Source organism: Schistocerca nitens, chromosome 2, assembly GCF_023898315.1.
Source record: "Schistocerca nitens isolate TAMUIC-IGC-003100 chromosome 2, iqSchNite1.1, whole genome shotgun sequence".
Lineage (NCBI taxonomy): Eukaryota > Metazoa > Arthropoda > Insecta > Orthoptera > Acrididae > Schistocerca > Schistocerca nitens.
Genome location: NC_064615.1, coordinates 18,188,054 through 18,208,859, shown reverse-complemented (window position 1 = coordinate 18,208,859; position 20,806 = coordinate 18,188,054). Strand labels below are relative to the sequence as shown.

Below are 20,806 nucleotides of genomic sequence, written 5' to 3'. Positions count from 1 at the left end.
ATAGTTTCCAGACTGCAAGTCAACATTCCTGTTCAGCCCACTGAAACAAATATTTCTATTCTCTATTAGCTCAGCCGGATCAGGAGTATGATTATAAATGAAGATATTTTCTAATTATAGGTGTATTTGGTAAAGTATCACACGCACAACATTGTAATATTCTCTATGTTAATCTCTCTATCCTAAGCAGCACTATGAGCAGTTCACTGGCGACCTATATTGTAAGTTCCTATTAAACTGTCCTTCGCCCTGCCTTCTGATAAAAATACTCGCCCCAAAAGTGGAAAATAATCATCACCACTTGCCACGAGGTTTGTTAAGATTATGGGCAGCACACTAACAGACACTTCCACGAAACCTAAGCTATCCACGATGGTTTACAGTCCTCTCGAGTTCACTTTCTATTATTACTGAAAGTATACGTTTAGTAACAACCTGTCTCTGACGTCATCCGAGGCAGCAGGTACTCCGGCGTTTGACTGACGCAGATCGTACGGTGGCTGTGCGCAAAGTGAAGTGAAACCTTGCCTCTCAGGCCGTATTAATATACGGGCGCAGCGGACGGCCAAGCGAACACCTGCTGTCAGCTGCTCTATGAGCATTGGTAGTATCCTCTAAACGGCCGCTTTTTCAGACCCATAATATTTTATAACACTGTTGTGTATTAATTTTGATTTTTGTAATTTTTGTATGATTTTAGTTATGTTGGTTAAAATCGCAGAAATTTTTTTTAGCTCGCCTGTGTTTAAACTTAGCCATCTAGAATTTTTAGAATGGAACTAACAATAGAAAATGATCTCTGAAATACAAATTTAAGAGATATTGTGTTTGTTATTATTTACATCCAGACCTTGAAACTTGTTTTAGCTTTATTATTTAATAGGTATCATCACGTGCTGTAATCAGAACTTTCTAGTATTAATATAACAGATAGTTAATCTACTACAAATGCGGACTTTTGTTCCAAATTTAGTTTTCAGTGAATTACTCGGAAACTATTGCAGGTGATTCAGTGGGGTCACGTAGTTATTATTTTTAAGTTGAACTGAAGCTTCATACAAATTTTCGTATTTGTAAGTCTAATATTTAGCGCCTTCAATTTTTCTTAAAAACGTGGATTCTGACCAAAATATTACTTTAATCACGTTGAGACCTGTACCAGTTAATTTTCCGCCACTTATTGTTTTCTTCAAACGATGTACACTCCTGGAAATTGAAATAAGAACACCGTGAATTCATTGTCCCAGGAAGGGGAAACTTTATTGACACATTCCTGGGGTCAGATACATCACATGATCACACTGACAGAACCACAGGCACATAGACACAGGCAACAGAGCATGCACAATGTCGGCACTAGTACAGTGTATATCCACCTTTCGCAGCAATGCAGGCTGCTATTCTCCCATGGAGACGATCGTAGAGATGCTGGATGTAGTCCTGTGGAACGGCTTGCCATGCCATTTCCACCTGGCGCCTCAGTTGGACCAGCGTTCGTGCTGGACGTGCAGACCGCGTGAGACGACGCTTCATCCAGTCGCAAACATGCTCAATGGGGGACAGATCCGGAGATCTTGCTGGCCAGGGTAGTTGACTTACACCTTCTAGAGCACGTTGGGTGGCACGGGATACATGCGGACGTGCATTGTCCTGTTGGAACAGCAAGTTCCCTTGCCGGTCTAGGAATGGTAGAACGATGGGTTCGATGACGGTTTGGATGTACCGTGCACTATTCAGTGTCCCCTCGACGATCACCAGTGGTGTACGGCCAGTGTAGGAGATCGCTCCCCACACCATGATGCCGGGTGTTGGCCCTGTGTGCCTCGGTCGTATGCAGTCCTGATTGTGGCGCTCACCTGCACGGCGCCAAACACGCATACGACCAACATTGGCACCAAGCCAGAAGCGACTCTCATCGCTGAAGACGACACGTCTCCATTCGTCCCTCCATTCACGCCTGTCGCGACACCACTGGAGGCGGGCTGCACGATGTTGGGGCGTGAGCGGAAGACGCGGCCTAACGGTGTGCGGGACCATAGCCCAGCTTCATGGAGACGGTTGCGAATGGTCCTCGCCGATACCCCAGGAGCAACAGTGTCCCTAATTTGCTGGGAAGTGGCGGTGCGGTCCCCTACGGCACTGCGTAGGATCCTACGGTCTTGGCGTGCATCCGTGCGTCGCTGCGGTCCGGTCCCAGGTCGACGGGCACGTGCACCTTCCGCCGACCACTGGCGACAATATCGATGTACTGTGGAGACCTCACGCCCCACGTGTTGAGCAATTCGGCGGTACGTCCACCCGGCCTCCCGCATGCCCACTATACGCCCTCGCTCAAAGTCCGTCAACTGCACATACGGTTCACGTCCACGCTGTCGCGGCATGCTACCAGTGTTAAGGACTGCGATGGAGCCCCGTATGCCACGGCAAACTGGCTGACACTGACGGCGGCGGTGCACAAATGCTACGCAGCTAGCGCCATTCGACGGCCAACACAGCGGGTCCTGGTGTGTCCGCTGTGCCGTGCGTGTGATCATTGCTTGTACAGCCCTCTCGCAGTGTCCGGAGCAAGTATGGTGGGTCTGACACACCGGTGTCAATGTGTTCTTTTTTCCATTTCCAGGAGTGTATATATATATATATATATATATATATATATATATATATATATATATATATATATATATATAATATTCCCATTTTTACGCATTATGGTATCGATAACAGTCTTCCTTCAAAGCGAATTGACATATTTGTATAAGAAGTCAAAATCAGGATAGGAGTGAGGCACGTTCATCGTCACTACTGATTACAATTACGTTCAAGAAAAATTTGCGAGGATCCGTGGCAGACTGAAAAGACCCAATCTGGTCAGGTGCGTACCAGAGAGTAACATCTGAAGCACCACTAGCAAGATGCGTTGACGACAAAAACAAAATCCAAATGGTAGTTAGCACAGTGTCATTTGGTCCGTGTGTCCCAATGGAAAAAGAGTTTACAAGAACTGCTACTAACGTGTAATGTGGAACCACGTTGGAAGCAGGTGACGCGATGTATGATGGAAACGCTAAACACTCGGTCGACAGCTTATTTTAAGTTACCAATGAGTGAATTGATGTCGCGTTTTGTAGTTCCAGATTTACACTCAGGTCATAATTCAGCCACAGTCAATTGATGCGCAGTGTGTCCGAGACAAAGGGAGCCAACAAACTACGGCAGAATTACTAATCACATCAGCTTTGTTCACGGCGATCATACCTAGCGTTTACGAGCAAAATCAAGACAGAAAAATTTCAGTTCCAGCGCTAAAAGCAAACTGTAATATCTTGCTTTCATTGGTTACTTGAAACTATCTTCATACAAACAACTCTAGCTGACGCATTATCAACCGATGAGCAGTATTGACTGGCACTAAGTTACACGGGTTATAGGTGACGCTGGTAGATTCCAACAACAAAAAAATGATAGGAGGAAAAGATAAAAGCAAAAAAAAAAAAAATCAGTGAGGTGATGAGGATGACGTGGCAAAGGATTAGAAATAAAAAATGTAGTTTAACTAATTAAATGAATAGAAACATCAATCAAAGTCATTTTGATAAAGCTTTAAAAATGAAAAAATCATGGCGTCTTAATAGATTTGAACATTTGAACGACCGTCTGTGCGTCTGGAATGTTCGTGGACCAAAAGCGCGACGTTCCACCACCACTTTACACTACACTGTCGCATTTATGACTGGTCACAACCAGTTGCAACGATGATTTGCAGCCTTCCAAAATTTCGATCTCATGCAGTGTCCTGTGAAGCTTATCTAACGTAGGCTGATCTCTGTGATGAGAGTAGATGTATATGTGAAGCCTAATCTCGTCTTGTGCAAAAGGATCCAGTACTATTTCGCTAGTGCTGTGTATAAAACTTGTGTATTTCTTTACCATCGTTATGAGTGTGTTGTTTTGACGTGGTTATCATGTCTCACGAGACGCCAAGTAAGATGATTCGACAGTAATCTACCCTACCTGTTCTGAAATTTTGAATGTTGTGGTTCGTCCACCCGGCCTCCCGCATGCCCACTATACGCCCTCGCTCAAAGTCCGTCAACTGCACATACGGTTCACGTCCACGCTGTCGCGGCATGCTACCAGTGTTAAAGACTGCGATGGAGCTCCGTATGCCACGGCAAACTGGCTGACACTGACGGCGGCGGTGCACAAATGCTGCGCAGCTAGCGCCATTCGACGGCCAACACCGCGGTTCCTGGTGTGTCCGCTGTGCCGTGCGTGTGATCATTGCTTGTACAGCCCTCTCGCAGTGTCCGGAGCAAGTATGGTGGGTCTGACACACCGGTGTGAATGTGTTCTTTTTTCCATTTCCAGGAGTGTATTTAGGGAAAAATATTCATCTGATCAATTTGAGATTTGACAGTTAAAAATTAATATACTACAGCATATGCTGACAAAGTTTGGAAAAGCAACTTTAATTTTTAATTTCATTCTTAAATAATGGTTCCATACTTGTGTGCTACGCACAGATGCGTTGTGGTGACACGGTACACTCGCTCGCCTCTGTATCTCACACACGATACAGCGCATGTTTCGCCACAACGTCTTCAATACGTTCAACAGAGAAATTGCATTTTAGCTGAATTTGCCGTCCTGATTAATTTAAACCATCTAAAACCATGCCATTTTCTACGTTATCCATATATTACAGCAGCCAGGTATTTAAAGTGTTAATATTACCTGCATAGCCTCCGCTAAAATTCGTAAAAGCATTACATGTAATTATCCAGAATTATCAGCATCCTAACATCATAGAAATTTATAACACCACTTGACTGAACTGTTGATTACATAGGACACACCCTGAAGCAAAGACACAGCTTGCACCTTTCGAATGAACTGTTTTACAGCATCTCTAAAACAATATCCAGTATGGCTGCCCAACTTGCGCAATTCGTCAGGTCTTGATAAGTTTTCAAAGTGGTGCTAAGACTGACAACTTGTTTTAAACGTTCATAAATAAGTAATCGTTCGCTTCAAAACAGGAGTTAACGTAGTATCCTGTGACAACAGTATCGAGGAGAGAGAGTTAAAAATCAACAAATGCATGGGTGTAACAACTGTCATGAGATGATGGAAATTGATATTTGTGAATGTTCATGTAAAGGAAAACAAAATATTACGATTGCAGAAAATTTGGATAATTTTTTCAAGATAAAGAGCTTCACAAACTGAGCAAGTGAATAACGCGTTATCCATGTTTTGTCATTATTCGCTGTAATCTGGGCTCAGTTCGAAGCGGGACTTACCACTGAAGACACTTATATTGCAGGCAATGAGATTCCAGGCCGAAGACGTGTCTGGAGACGCCCTGGATAGCGGCTGAATACCAACCTGATCGTTGTTCGCCATACGGCCTGACAAGCAGGAGTGATGGCCTGGGGCGCCATTTCATTTCATAGCAGGACCGCTTTGGCTGAAATCTGCGGCAGTCTCAGCACACAGCGGTACGTCAACGATATTCTACGCTCCATTTTGTTGCTCCTCATGGGAAGCCGTAGTGGAATTACATTTCAGCGAGGGGGTGGCCCCTGGCTCATGGCGAGAATATCTGCAGCTTGTCTTTGTGCTTGTTAGACCCTACCTTGGCCAGCAAGGTTGCTTTCTCCCCAATTAAGAACGTTTGGAGCGTTAAGGGCGTAGCCCTCCATCGTCTCGGCCTTTTGACGATATAATGCTCCAAATGGACACAATCTGACACGATACTCCCCAGGAGACCATCCAGCAACTCCGTCAATCAACGCCAAGCCGAATAACTGCTTGCATAATGGCCAGAGGAGGGACCAGTGCGTTGTTGACTTGCTCAGTTTGTGACACCCTTACCCTTGAATAAATCATCCAATTGTATTCATTTATTTGTCTGTTCATGTACACCACGTCTACCGATTTTCGTCCTATTTGAATAATTCCTTCGAGGTGCGTCGGCTTTTATTTTAATTTTATTCTTTTTCTTTTAAAATGGTCTCATAGGTTTAGTTGCAGGTAAAGCAGCATATTGGGAAAATGCAGTCAGTGCACAAAAGAGACTGCTTACAAAACACTCATTCAACCCGTAGTGGCTCATTGCTAATGTGTGATGGACGCACGCCAGAGAGGACTAACAGGGAATATTGGAGGTACACAGGTCTGTTTGGCTCGTGCGTGAGCGTAGCGGAGACACTGGTAAAACTGAACCGGCAGATACTTGAAGATAGAGGCCAACTATCCCACGCTATATGCAGCTGATATTAGGACCGCGGAGGCAAGATTAGACAAATTACAGCGCAGACGGAAGGGTCTATGCAATTTTTACGAGGTGGACACGTCTCCCACCATTGCTGAGTGTGTCAAGGATTTTCCAATTAGGCAACAGTAGCGAATGAGATTTTCACTCTGCAGTGGAGTGTGCGCTGATATGAAACTTCCTGGCAGATTAAAATTGTGTGCCGGACCGAGACTCGAACTCGGGACCTTTGCCTTTCGCGGGCAAGTGCTCTACCAACTGAGCTACCCAAGCACGATTCACGCCCCGTCCTCACAGCTATACTTCTGCCAGTACCTCGCCTCCTACCTTCCAAACTTTACAAAAGCTCTCCTGCAAACCCTGCAGTTGGTAGAGCACTTGCCCGCGAAAGGCAAAGGTCCCGAGTTCGAGTCTCGGTCCGGTACACAGTTTTAATCTGCCAGGAAGTTTCTTATCAGCGCACAGTCCGCTGCAGAGTGAAAATCTCATTCTGGATACATCCCTCAGGCTGTGGCTAAGCCATGTCTCCGCAATATCCTTTCTTTCAGGAGTGCTAGTTCTGCAGGGTTCGCAGGAGAGCTTCTGTAAAGATTGGAAGGTAGGAGGCGAGGTACTGGCAGAAGTAAAGCTGTGAGGGCGGGGCGTGAGTCGTGCTTGGGTAGCTCAGTTGGTAGAAACTTGCCCGCGAAAGGCAAAGGTCCCGAGTTAGACTCTCGGTCCGGTATACAGTTTTAATCTGCCAGGAAGTTTCATATCAGCGCACACTCCGCTGCAGAGTGAAAATCTCATTCTGGAAACATCCCCCAGGCTGTGGCTAAGCCATATCTCCGCAATATTTCTTTCAGGAGTGCTAGTTCTGCAGGGTTCGCAGGAGAGATTCTGTAAAGTTTGGAAGGTAGGAGGCGAGGTACTGGCAGAAGTACAGCTGTGAGGACGGGGCGTGAGTCGTGCTTGTGTAGCTCGGTTGGTAGAGCACTTGCCCGCGAAAGGCAAAGGTCCCGAGTTCGAGTCTCGGTCCGGCACACAGTTTTAATCTGCCAGGAAGTTTCAACACTAGCGAAGTTAATAAGGCTAATGAAGTTTATATTACTTTTATCGACCAATTCCGCACATATATTCCTGGTGGTTATTATAAGTAAACTTTACCTATTTAGCACGTTATAACACGGAAACTAATTACTGTACTAGTACCGAACTTGGTAGCATTAACGTCCAGAGTATGAGGTGCATGATTTCCATGTGTCACAGCGCCAACGTACAGTTCCATGCTGTGATCAGTCATCCTGGTTAATAGTCTCACACACCTGGCCAGTCGCAGTGCACTTGTTGACGTCTCAACATGAGCTTGGACAAAAGGAGCAGGGCATTACTGGTGAAGTTCTATTACTAAAACAATAGTGATGTTGCAGCTGCACTTCGAGAATAATGCCGGCTGAAAGGATTACGGAAGGCTCTTCTTTCTCCACCAGCTGTGCGAAGCATGATGAATAAGTTCGAATCATCAGGAGAACTGCACGTCGCTCCGGGAAGAGGCCAACGACCGGTTGCACCACAGGTGGTTGGTGAAATCGCTGTTCCTATGGCAGACAACGCTGCGCGCAGTTTCCGATTGTCAGGCAGTGCGCGTGCTGTGTCACGACAGTTAAACATCCCATAGTCCACTGTACGGAAGGTGCGTCGAACCATTCTCAAGTGGTATCTGTACGAGATCCACATCGTACAGCAGCTTGCAGCACAGGACGCGCAACGACGTGTTGATTTCGCTCTCCACTTTCTTGCAAGGATTGAAGTTGACGGCGTCTGGCCTTCGACCATCCTATGGGCAGACGAAGCTCATTTTTTTCTGACGGCCGAGGTGAACACACAGATATACCGAGAGTGGAGATCTTCACCTCCAGCCACTTTGCATAAAGTTCCTTTGATGGTGAACGTGTCACCTAATGGTATGGCTTCACGGCTACGTTCACCATTGGCCCATTCTTTTTTGAACAGGTTGGCGCTCAGGGACCAAAGACGTGCCGTGTGACTGGTCAGCGTTACTGCGTATGCTTCGCCAGCGTGACATACCCGCCCTACAGGAGAGAGACAGATTGAACTCAACAGTTTTCATGCAAGGTGGGGTCCCATGGTACATCCCTCGTGAAGTTCGCTGCTTCTCCGAAACACATTTGGAAATCATCGAATTATCAGCCGATCGTTTCCAAATGCTTGGCCAGCACGATAAGCTGATCTCATTCCCTGTTCAGATGGTTCAAATGGCTCTGAGCACTATGGGACTTAACATCTGAGGTCATCAGTCCCCTAGAACTTAGAACTACTTAAACCTAGCTAACCTAAGGACATCAGACACATTCATGCCCGAGGTAGGATTCGAACCTGCGACCTAAGCGGTCGCGCATTCCAGACTGAAGCGCCTAGAACCGCTCGGCCACATCGGCCGGCTCACTCGCTGTGATTTCTGGTTGTACAGCTACTTGAGGGACAGCGTTTAGCAAGGAAACATTCACACATGTGCTGATTTGAAGTCCATCATATCAAGAGAGGTGGTGAGCATACCTACCGACATGCTTCATTCTGCTGTGCAGAATGCAATCCTGCGCTTTCAGGCTCTTCTGCACACTAATGGGCGCCATATTGAGCCCCTTTCGTACCAGAAATGGTACCGGTATGTAATGTTATGAAGTACCGTAGGAGCGCATTAAAAGTGTTTCAAATGAAATGATTCTGCATTATTTCTGTTCCCCGTGTACAAGTTTGGTCCTCGTACGGTAATTAGTTTCCGTGTTATAACGTGTTAAATAAGAAAGTTTAATTGAAACCACCTGGTACATTGTTAGCTGCCGTGGTACGGACCATGTTACACCTGCAGTGTGTATCACTTGCATGGTAGGATTCTGAAGAAGCGCAATGTCGGCTAGTGGCGGCCGGCCGATGTTTCCGAGCGGTTCTAGGCGCTACAGTCTGGAACCGGGCGACCGCTACGGTCGCAGGTTCAAATCCTGCCTCGGGCATGGATGTGTGTGATGTACTTAGGTAAGTTAGGTTTAAGTAGTTCTAAGTTATAGGGGACTGATGTCCTCAGATGTTAAGTCCCATAGTACTCAGAGTCATTTGAACCATCTACACTGAAGCGCCAAATAAATTGGTATAGGCATGCTTATTGAGATACAGAGATATTTAAACAGGGCAAAATACGGCGATGCGGTCGGCACGTCAATATAAGACAAGTGTCTGGCGCAGTTCTCATGTCGTTTACTGCTACTAGAATGGAAGGTTATCAAGATTTAAGTGAGTTTGAACGTGTTGTTACTGTCGGTGCACGAGCGATGGGACACAGCATTTCCGAGGTAGCGATGAAGTGGGGGAAACACCGAGTCTCCGACATCGCTGTGGCCGGTAAAAGATCCGGCAAGAACGGAAGCAACGCCGACTGAAGAGAATCGTTCAACGCGACAACAGGGCAACCCTTCCGCAGATTGCTGCAGATTTCAATGCTGGGCGATCAGCAAGTGTCAGTGTGCGAACCATTCAACGAAACATCATCGATATGGACTTTCGGAGCCGAAGGCCCACTCGTGCTTACGCCTCGCCTGGGGCCGTCAACACCGACATTGGACTTTTGATGACTACAATCATGTTGCCTGGTCGGACGACCTTCAAACTGTATCGAGCGGATGGACGTGTAGGGGTATGGGGACAATCTCATAAATCCATCCACCCTGAATGTCAGCAGGGAATTGTTCAAGCTGGTGAAGGCTCTGTAATGGTGTGGGGCGTGTGCAGTTGGAGTGATATGGCACCCGTGATACGTCTGGACACGACTCTGACAGGTGGCACGTGCGTAAGCATCCTGGCCGATCACCTGCATTTATTCATGTCCAATGTGCATTCCAACGGACTTGGGCAATTCCGGCAGTACAATATAGCCACAGAGTGGCTCCAGGAACACGTTTCTCAGTTTGAACACTTAAGCTGGCCACCAAACTCCTCAGACATGAATATTATTGACCATATCTGGGATGCTTTGCAACAATCTGTTCAGAAGAGATCTCAACCCACTCGTACTGTTACGATTTTATGGACAGACCTGGAAGATTCATGGTGTCAATTCCCTCCGGAACTACTTCAGATATTTGTAATAAGCATTCCGTCTCCAGGCTACAAGTGGCCCATCGGCACCACCCGACCGCCGTGTCATCCTCAGTTGAGGATGCGGATAGGAGGGACGTGTGGTCAGCACACCTCTCTCCCGGTCGTTATGATGGTTTTCTTTCTCCGGAGCCGCTACTATTCGGTCGAGTAGCTCCTCAATTGGCATCACGAGGCTGAGTGCACCCCGAAAAATGGCAACAGCGCATGTAGACCCGGATGGTCACCAATCCAAGTCCCGGCCACGCCCGACGGCGCTTAACTTCGGTGATCTGACGGGAACCGGTGTATCCACTGGGGCAAGGCCACTGCCCAGATATTTGTAAAGTCCATGTCAAATCGTGTTCTGGTACTTCGGCGTGCTAACGGTGGCCTCACACGAGATTAGGCAGGTGTACCAGTTTCTTCGCCTCTTCAGTGTACATATGTAATGAAGTTTGTACCAAACTCTCAGTGCGGAAGTCCTGCTTGCATCTGCGCAGTTTTATACTCCTTCGCGCGCCGTACGCATCAGTTAACAAGTGCAACCAACCAGACTGACCAACACGTTGTTCCCTCGTTAATTCACTTGTCCTGGAAATTGACTCTCCGACCGCTGACAGCCAGTGCGGCGATGGTTGCGGCCCGCTACACGCCGAAAAGCCGAGCGGGGGCGAAGCGTGACTCGCGCGACCGCAACCGCGCTTCGTTTTTCTGCGCGGCGGCCGGAGTCTGCCGTGACAGCGGGTCGCGGGATGCGTTATCCGCCGTCTGTCGGCGTGATTGATGCGCAACGCCGGCCGACGCCGCCAGATACCCCGCGCCGGCAAGAGCCGCCTCTCTGTTTATACTGCGCTGCCCGTCCCACGCTAACGAGCAGCGAGCGCAGCTGCCTAATGCCATCAAAAATCCGTTCGCCGTTTCACGACTCGCATAAATCTAGCGGAATTATCTTCCTGTCTCTCTCTCTCTCCCTCCCTTTCTCTCTATTTTTGTCCTCGCTCTACCTCACTAGAGACACGTTTTTGTTTCCCTTCCTTGTCCGTACTGTTCGTCACACAGCGAAAATCGTTCCTGAAATGCAGACCGCTCGGGAGAACGCAAACGTAGACACAGATGCCATGGCTCTGTGGACGTTTCGTTGTGTTGACAGTGGCGTTCACTCGATTTGGAACTGGGTTGTACGTATTTACTGCAAACAGCTTTGTTCAAAACTTCTGCTGATACGCGCACAGGACGCATACTCGGAAAATGAAGTAATATCAGTAACTGAAAATCGCCTCTGCCATAATATTCCTTATTAAGGCTGCCGGTTTCGATAAATTAATCCCCCGCCTTCAGGAATTCGATCATGAGCTGTCATACGAACAAAGACTAGGATTTTTTTAAATTATTGCTTTGATTTTTACAACCTCACACGCACTCGTACAATGCAGGGTGATATAGTTGCCACCGCTACTTGGTTTTATGCAACCACCAACGCCTTCAAATATCATGCACAAGTTCAAAAAAATGGTTCAAATGGCTCTGAGCACTATGGGACTTAACTTCTGAGGTCATCAGTCCCCTAGAACTTAGAACTACTTAAACCTAGCTAACCTAAGGACATCACACACATCCATGCCCGAGGCACGATTTGAACCCGCGACCGTAGCAGTCGCGCAGTTCCAGACTGCAGCGCCTAGAACCGCTCGGCCACTCCGGCCGGCACCATGCACAAGAATTTCAAATTCTCTCACTCGCTGCATGCAAACTGTCAGTCCTGTAGCAAAAATGAACAGGTTCTTTTTGCAGGAAATTTAATCTAGTTAACTTTCTTGCTGGGATTCGTTTCCGCTAGAGGTCGCAGTTTTCGAATTATTCAAGAGAAACGTACAAAAGTGATCATCAAACATGTTTTTCTTGAAGAGCCTGAAAACCATGGCCTCAAGCCAAAAAGTTTCCCTGCACACGATATAACAACATTAAATTTCCTACGAAAATGTAAAGTTAATTTTTTTCTGTATGACTAATACTCTTATAGACGTAATCGCAACGAAACAGACTGACAAAGTAAGAGATGTTGGTCAAACATCGGCCTCTGGCCTCTCAGCACATGATGTGCAGCCCCCAAGGATCAAATTGCGTTACATAACTTGTAGGAACATGAAACGTATTGACCTTGACGCTCTAACAGCCGATTGCTCAGAAATCTCATGGCATAAAATAATCAGAGAACCTACAATCGACGGCAAAATTAATGAACTTGGTGATAAACTCACTGCCCTCTATGACAAACATGCACCTCTGCGCACATTCCGTGTAAGAAAATCTCCTGCTCCATGGCTGACAGATGAATTACGTCAAATGATGACTAATAGGGATGCTGCCCACAGGCGTTTCAAGGCAGATCCGAAACCCGAGCGTTTCGAAGAATATAGAAAGCTACGGAACAGAGTGAAACAATGCATTCGCAATGCTAAAATCAGGCACGCTCACTCCCTTGTATGCAGCGATCTGACGCCCACGTCTCTATGGAAGAATCTCCGTAGCTTGGGGGTCGGAAAGGCAAAATCGGAAACTACGTTTCATGTGTCAGCTAACGAATTAAATTAATTCTTCTCTGCACCTCTGAATACCAGCACAGCTGATAATTACCGTCCACAAGAATCCCCAAACAGGATAACTAACAACGATACCTTCCATCTAAAACATGTAACAACAAATACGGCAAGAAAAGCAATAATGAGAATCTCTTCTGATGCAATAGGCAACGACAGTATCGGTATAACCATGATTAAGAATGTTGCCGATATCTTAGTACCTGTCTTAACTGACATAGTTAATTTTTCCCTCGTGAACGGAATACACCCCACTGCATGGAAAAGAAGCATAATTCGACCCATCCCTAAGATCGAAAACCCGCAACTGCCTAGTGATTACCGACCAATTAGCATACTGCCTGCTGTTTCCAAAGCACTTGAATATATTGTTCATGACCAAATCACTGAACACTTGCATGAATTCAACCTATATGACAAATTTCAATCCGGTTTCCGTAAACATCACAGCACAAACACTGCTCTAATTAAAGTAACTGATGACCTGAAATATGCCATCGACAATCGAAAGGCAACAATATTGACGCTACTGTACTTCAGCAAAGCTTTTGACACTGTTAATTTTGACATATTGCTCAGAAAAATGCAACAGCTTAATTTCTCTGATAGTGCAATGAGATGGTTTGAAAGCTACTTAAAAGACAGACAGCAATGTGTTGTCTGCGTAAATGAAAAATCTTCCTGGAAACATGTTTCCTCGGGAGTGCCACAAGGATCAGTCTTAGGACCACTTTTGTTTTCTTTATATGTCAACGATATTTCGTCGGTTCTGTCCTCCTGTAAATATCATTTCTATGGCGACGACCTCCAGCTCTACCTAAGCGTCAGACCTGAAGATGTAAACACTGCAATCGCTCAGGTGAATGATGATCTGTCTTCAGTAGTGACATGGGCGAAAAACCTGGGGCTTAAACTAAATGCAAAAAAGACGCAGGTAATCTTAATAGCCCATCAGAAATTAATAAGTTCAGATTTCCGCGAAAGGCTACCTCCTATTCTGCTCGACGGTACTCCAATACCATATCAGAAAACAGTGAAGGACTTGGGTGTAACTTTGGATGAGCATCTCAACTGGGCGGAGAATACAGTCGCAGTGTGCCGAAAGACGTCTGCTTGTCTCTCTGCTCTCAAAAAGTTTCGGAACTTGAAACGCCAGCTCGTGCAAGCACTCGTTCTACCGAACCTCCACTATTGTGATGTGATTCAACAAGGCATGAGTAGTGAAAACAAAAGACGGCTAGAGCTAACCATGAATGCCTGTGTGCGTTACACCTTGCAACATTCGCCGATATGATCATGTTAGTGCTTCATACTCCGAGCTAGGGTGACTGCGGCCGGACAAATTGCGTGACTACCACACTCTATGTCTACTTCACCGACTCCTCGTCGCGCAAGCACCCCAGTACCTTGCTTCAGAGATTCAAAACCTGTCATGCCATCATAATCGAAACACGAGGTCACTCTTATTTGGTATCCTAACTGTGCCCACTCACAAAACAAAAACTTTTGCAAACTCTTTCTCAGTTGCCGCTCTCCGCCTGTGGAACAAACTGCCCCTTACCTTGCGCAAAATTCAATCCCCTGCTGTTTTTAAGAAGAAATTGAAGCATTTCCTACTATCATCCTCATAACGTTCTCCACAAAATTAATGTACAAGGCCAATCCTCTCCTCTGTCAAATAGCAAAGCTAGCGTCTCCTATCTTGCTCCTGAGATGCCTTCCTCTTCATCTATCTCTATTAGCCACGCAATCTTCTTTTCCTTTATGTTTCCTTAATTATGTTTCATCATGTCTCTCTATTCTTCTCCTCCCTTCACCATCAGTCTCCCTCATACTCCCTGCTGCCAGCACTCCTATCTAAAATCTGTCTCTTCAATAATGTCTAATTATAACAGTACTTATGATCTACGAATATAAACTCTATATGTATGTATTTTTCCAGGTGTACCTTTCTAATTGTTTATTTCACTTTTTGTACTAGATGTAGTTTAACATGCCTACTAAAGCATATGAATGTAAAATAAGTAGAATGCCTGGTTAGATGTAAGAGAGGGCCTGATGGTCCTAATCTTGCCAGGTTAAATAAGTCAATAAATAAATAAATAAATAATAGTTTTGGTGCAACGAGCAAGAGAATGTACAAATCTTGCACGTGGTATTTGAAGGCATCGCAAGCTGCGTAACTCCCTGAGCTAGGGGCAGCTGAATCACATTGTATGTAAAAAAAAAAAAAAATTAATTCTCTTACAAAATCATAGTACCACATATTCAAATTTCTTAAAACTAGACATTCTCTATGGAGCACATTATATAATATTCACGAAGTTTCAACTGCTAAGCAGCCACCATCAGAACCGTTAAGCTTGTTCTGGAGTAACACGTCACTATAATGATCACATCATACAAGTATGCTCTGACCTTTACTCCGATACGTGAAACTCTGTACGTTGTCACCAGTACTAAAACAAGATTATTGGATCTGATGATGATATGTGCTCCGTCGCAAGCTTAATGGTACTGATGCAGACTCATTATTCTGTAGCAAACTTAATGGCTGTTCAAAATTGTTAAGGCTTTCGTGGCCACTTGTTGTCAAACTGCCTATTGGCTTCCGTCTCGGGTTCATCGGCCGACGTTCATCTGATGATTTTACGGACGTTTCGCCAGCACGAGTGGCTGGCATTGCCAAAGCTTCACCCTCCATTGCCGGTGGTGAACTGGAGCCGAGCTCGCGGCCGCAGACTATATGTGCCTGGCGCGCCAACGTCCGAGGGCTTCTCCGCGGTCATTTCCGGTGCGGTTCTCCTCTTGCTACCTTCGACGGTCGTTCGCTGCAGCACGGGAAGCCAGGATCGGTTTACCTTAAGGATTTCCTCTTTCTTGTTGAAGCTGTTCTCGTGTTTTTGTATTTCTACAGCTTCTCTGATAGTGCTTCTCTACAGCCAGAACTTCCGCGTCTGCGAATTTTATTTCGTGGTCGGTCTCATTCAGTGCGTGCTCTGCCATGGCCGATTTCTCCACCTGCCCCAACCTGCAATATCGCATATGTTCTTTGATCCTGGTGTTGACTGATCGTCCAGTCATTCCGACGTAAACTTGTCCGCATGTGCATAGTAAACGGTATATTCCCGACATTACAAGTGGGTCCCTTTTCTCCTTTGCCGATCTAAGACACTCTTTAATCTTCCTTGTCGGTTTGAAAATCGTCTTTACGTCGTGTTTGCGTAATATACGGCCGATTCTGTCCGTCACTCTGGGAATGTATGGCAGAAAGGCCGTACCCGACATTTCTTTTTCTGGTTCCTTACTTCGCCGAGTGTTTGGCTCTGTTACACTTCTAATATAATTTGCGGAGTACCCATTGCTCCTCAGGACAGTTTCCAGGTGTTGCATTTCTCGTTTGAGGTGTTGCGCCTCACATATTCGTCCTGCTCTCGTTACGAGCGTACTAATGCCTCTTTTCTGGCTCGGGTGGTGGTTTGATAGTTTGTGCAGGGTGATCCGTGTGTGTCGGTTTTCGATGCGTGTTGTTGCTAAACAAATTAAACTGGCCATCCTTCTTATTAATTTCTGCAGTTAAGACAATATAAATAAAAACCATTTGAACATATTCAAGTCACACGCATGCCGGTCACGAATCTGCATAGCGAGTATGCCATTATGAACTTGAACAACACTGGCTAGTTTCGTGTTATCTCGTACTACCCCGATATGTAGCAGCTATGAAAACATACAACATTGTTAATAAAATAATATTCCTTTAAGGTCTCTTCTCTCTGCTGTGGGAGAGCTAGGCACTGTCAGATTTCCTGTATCTGAAGGTAATTCGACTATAATCTGAATAATGTTGATGTACACTATTTTTTTCACACTGAATGGTCCACTACATCCCACATTCGGGGACCGTCGCTTGTTTCCATCAAGATCTTTTTCTTCTCCACATTTGCGGCAGGAGCAGTCCAATTTCTTCGATGCCATTGCATATGATTCTTCGTATCGTCCGTGGTTACATTTCAGGCTCAGCGATAGAGATCAGAACGTCTTCCTCACGGCGAGTGTTCATCAGAGACAACGGTATCGTCAGGGGTGTCCCAGAGAGGTGTGACAGAACACTTCTTGCAGTCTGATGGATGGGGTGACCTGCAGTTTGCGACTGTTTGCTGATAACTCGTGAAATTCTTCGTAAACTCGTATTGGTATCCGTGGAGGGAAGATGACCTTCTCGCGAAACGCTTCTGAGAAAACATAGAAAAAAGGCTTTTTCAGCTGACTGCAGTACGATTCTAAGGATCGTGAAGACAAGATAAGAGATATTAGGACTCGTACGCAAGCATATAGATGGTCGTTCTCCCTCGCTCCATTTGCGAGTGGATTCGGAAGGGAAAAGACTGTCACCCTCTACGTCCACCATACGGTGATTTGCGGAGTTTGTCTCTAGATGTAGGTGTAGATTACTAGTCTCCAGTTAGCTCCTCCTAAGTAACCCATCATACGTCGTATGACTATAATTGTATCTGCAGTTGTAGGCAGTGGATACGGGGTACTTTTTTATACTACAAATACAAAGACATAGTTTTGTAGGTTAATTGCCGTCTTTAACGAATGTCTTATTAAGACCAGACGCGTTTCGATTTTTTTAAAACCATCTTGAATGACATATGGATTTTTTATTTCAATTTTGTTCGTTTTGATTATACACAGTCCGCATGCTTTACTTATTATTATAAAAAGTTTTAATTCTTTTCATTACTCACGGTTCTCATTCCATTCTTCTTTGTCTTCCCTGTGTATGTGTTGAGCGATTGCATTTGCACACAGCAGTTTCACTGAGCTAGCTAAATTCGGCAGTTAATCTATACAAACTGTATATGTGCAACTGCGGAAGAAAGAGGCCAAAGAACAGAGAAGACAACATGTACAAAGATAAAGTGTCGCATGCGTTAAAATTCAGACCTATTTACAATACTGACATGTAATCGAAGCTCATAAAAACAAGTAAAAAATACTTAACTTCTTCTATTAGATTCAAAGTGGTATGTTTCACTGAATACTATCCTTGGTTCTGAGTAGCTGCTTCAACTAACTGAGGATTGTGGCGCAAGAATCGATGACAGACTTTCGAGGATCGTCTGGTCTTCACTGTGTCTTCTGCGAGTCTTCTCTGGATCTCTGCTTGCGGCAACTCATAACGAGCGCTGAAGGATACCTCGGTGGTGGAACTCATACAGCGACTTCCGGTAACACGATCTTGGTTCGCTGTCAGACCACTTGAAACGCTTCATGGTTGTCTGTTTCTTATTAGCCGATTTAAATTCTTCCATATTTGTCTCGATTTTGCTCAAAACACAAGCTGATTTTATCTCATTGTGTTACCGGTAACAGTTTCTTGTACGAATCGCACTCTTTCAATTCTATTGTAAATATGTTGCTCATATTCTGCTTGATGTTTTCTTGTATCCGTAATATTGGGCTGAATAAATGATCCTGTACGTGCTTCTGATTAATATAAAACAGAATATCCTGGTCACATGCCCAAGTTACACCTGTGTACAAAAAATGCACTAGAAACAGGGGTGAAAATTATAGGGGAGTAAATGTTTTGAAACCAGAACGTAAAATATATGCTAGATCTGTAGTTAAGCTGGCTAGGTAGCATAAAAAATCATACAACGGAAGAAGATGACTTTATTGATCATAAGTTATTCGATATGCGCTTCGGAATTACTTCCATTTTGAGAAATCGAGGTGCAAAGCTAGCACAAGGAGAGAGCGTTACCAGTCCTGCATGCAACATGAGTAGACGGACTGCCATCTCAGGTTACGTGCACGAATGGTAACGCAATTGGATTTACGCCGATGGAAATAATTCCGAAACACCGTTGTGATCAATAAAGTTATTCTTCACTTCCTGTATGAGCTTTTATGTGACCCATCCAGTTTAACTACAGCTATATGCGTATTTACTAGAAAGGTCGCTAGCGTCCTAAGTGACTCTATGTCACACATTTATAAGCAAGAATGTTAAATGAGTGAGTATGAGTCACTAAAACGTTTTATTACTAGAAGAACACACTTAAGCAGATAACGGAAAAGAGAAGGGTGTGTAAACGTGCCGGCCGCGGTGGCCGAGCGGTTCTAGGCGCTTCAGTCCGGAACCGCGCGACTGATAAGGTCGCAGGTTCGAATCCTGCCTCGGGCATGGATGTGTGTGATGTCCTTAGGTTAGTTAGGTTTAAGTAGTTCTAAGTTCTAGGGGACTGATGACCTCAGATGTTAAGTCCCATAGTACTCAGAGCTATTTGAACCTTTTTTTTGTGTAAACTTGAAACTTTCGAGGCTCGGACTCGTCGCGTATGGGGAACAAGAGCAAGCTTGGGCGAACTTTGTGAGAATCAAAGACAAGCAGCTGAGCTGTAGCTTACAACACGGTGTGCGTTCAGGGGCGCCGGCAGACCGGGCCGCTCTAGAGACAGCGGATGCGTCCAGATTGCTGGTAAATATTTCTCCAGCGACTGCCATTTGAGTTCCCGAAGCATCTCCGTAACAGCTGCGTGTTGCTCGAGTCTACCGATAACAAATCTAGCAGTCCGTCTCTGAATTTCCTCGATGTTGTCCTTTAATCCGACCTGCTGTGTATCCGACACACTCTAACAGTACTTAATAACTGGTCGCACGAGTGTCCTATATGCGACGTCCTTTACAGTGAAACACACTTCCCTAAAATCCTCCCAGTAAGTCGACCATTCGCCTTGCCCACTACAATCCATTCATGCCCATTTCATTTCATATTGCTCTGCAATGTTAGACTCACATATCGTTACACTCAGATATTTAACCGACGTGACTGCGTCAAGCGTGACACTACTGCTGCTTCTGAGTTTTATTTTCCCTTCTCATACCCATTAAATGAAATAACAAGTTTACTGTTACCAGTCACTGTTTATTTATCTCCATGACGCGTTTCAAAAGTTTAAACCTCCATCATCAGGTGAATTTACATTTGTTAATATGACATTTGTGTGTGTCTTGTGTTACGATTTTTCGGAGGAACTTGTGTCACTGTCTAGTGAAGAAATAAAACACTATTTCAAAACATGGTTTTGGGTTTCTTTTGACAAAAAATTAAACGTTTATCTAACGGTAAACATAAAATAAGTAAAATAAAGTACCTCCAGTGGTCACCGGTTCCTTTCACAGTCGTAACACATCACATGTATACTATCATATTTTGTAAACAAATATGGAGTCGGAAACTATGTCATATTAACAAATGTAAATCCACCTGCTGGTGGAGGTTTAAACCTTTGAAACGCGTCGTGGAAATAAATAAACAGTGGCTGGTAACAGTAAACTTGTTGTTTCATTTAATGTCAATAACAGTCACGGTAAAGCCTAACCTAAGATGTTCGCATTTAAAGCTACTCATTCCCCATTAACTTACATTTTTCTACATCTAGAGCTCGCTGTCATTCATTAGACCAGCTAGAAATTTAGTCTGAGTCATCTTGTTTGCTCGTACAGCCACTAAACTTCGACATGTTCCCGCACACCACAGCATGATCAGCAAAAAACAACAGACTTTTGCCCATGGTTCCCGCCAGATCACTTACACATGTAGAAAATAATAGCGAACCTTTCACGCTTCCCTCGGGCACTCCTGTTGATACCAGTGTCACTAGTGAACACTGGCTATGGAAGACAACATGCTAGGTTCTAATCCTTAAGAAGTCTTTCAGCCATTCACATATCTGGGAATCTATTCCACACGCTCGTACCTTCGTTAAGGGGCTCCGGAACGCCC

The 20,806-nt window shown here is 45.1% G+C and overlaps 1 protein-coding gene and 1 pseudogene across 1 annotated transcript in view; one reads left to right on the top strand and one right to left on the bottom strand.

Moving 5' to 3' along the window:
- Positions 1-20,806, top strand: part of LOC126234244 (uncharacterized) — an 818,625-nt gene that overhangs the window by 273,797 nt on the left and 524,022 nt on the right. The gene's annotated exons all lie outside the window — the stretch shown is intronic.
- Positions 10,622-10,739, bottom strand: LOC126238146 (5S ribosomal RNA; annotated as a pseudogene).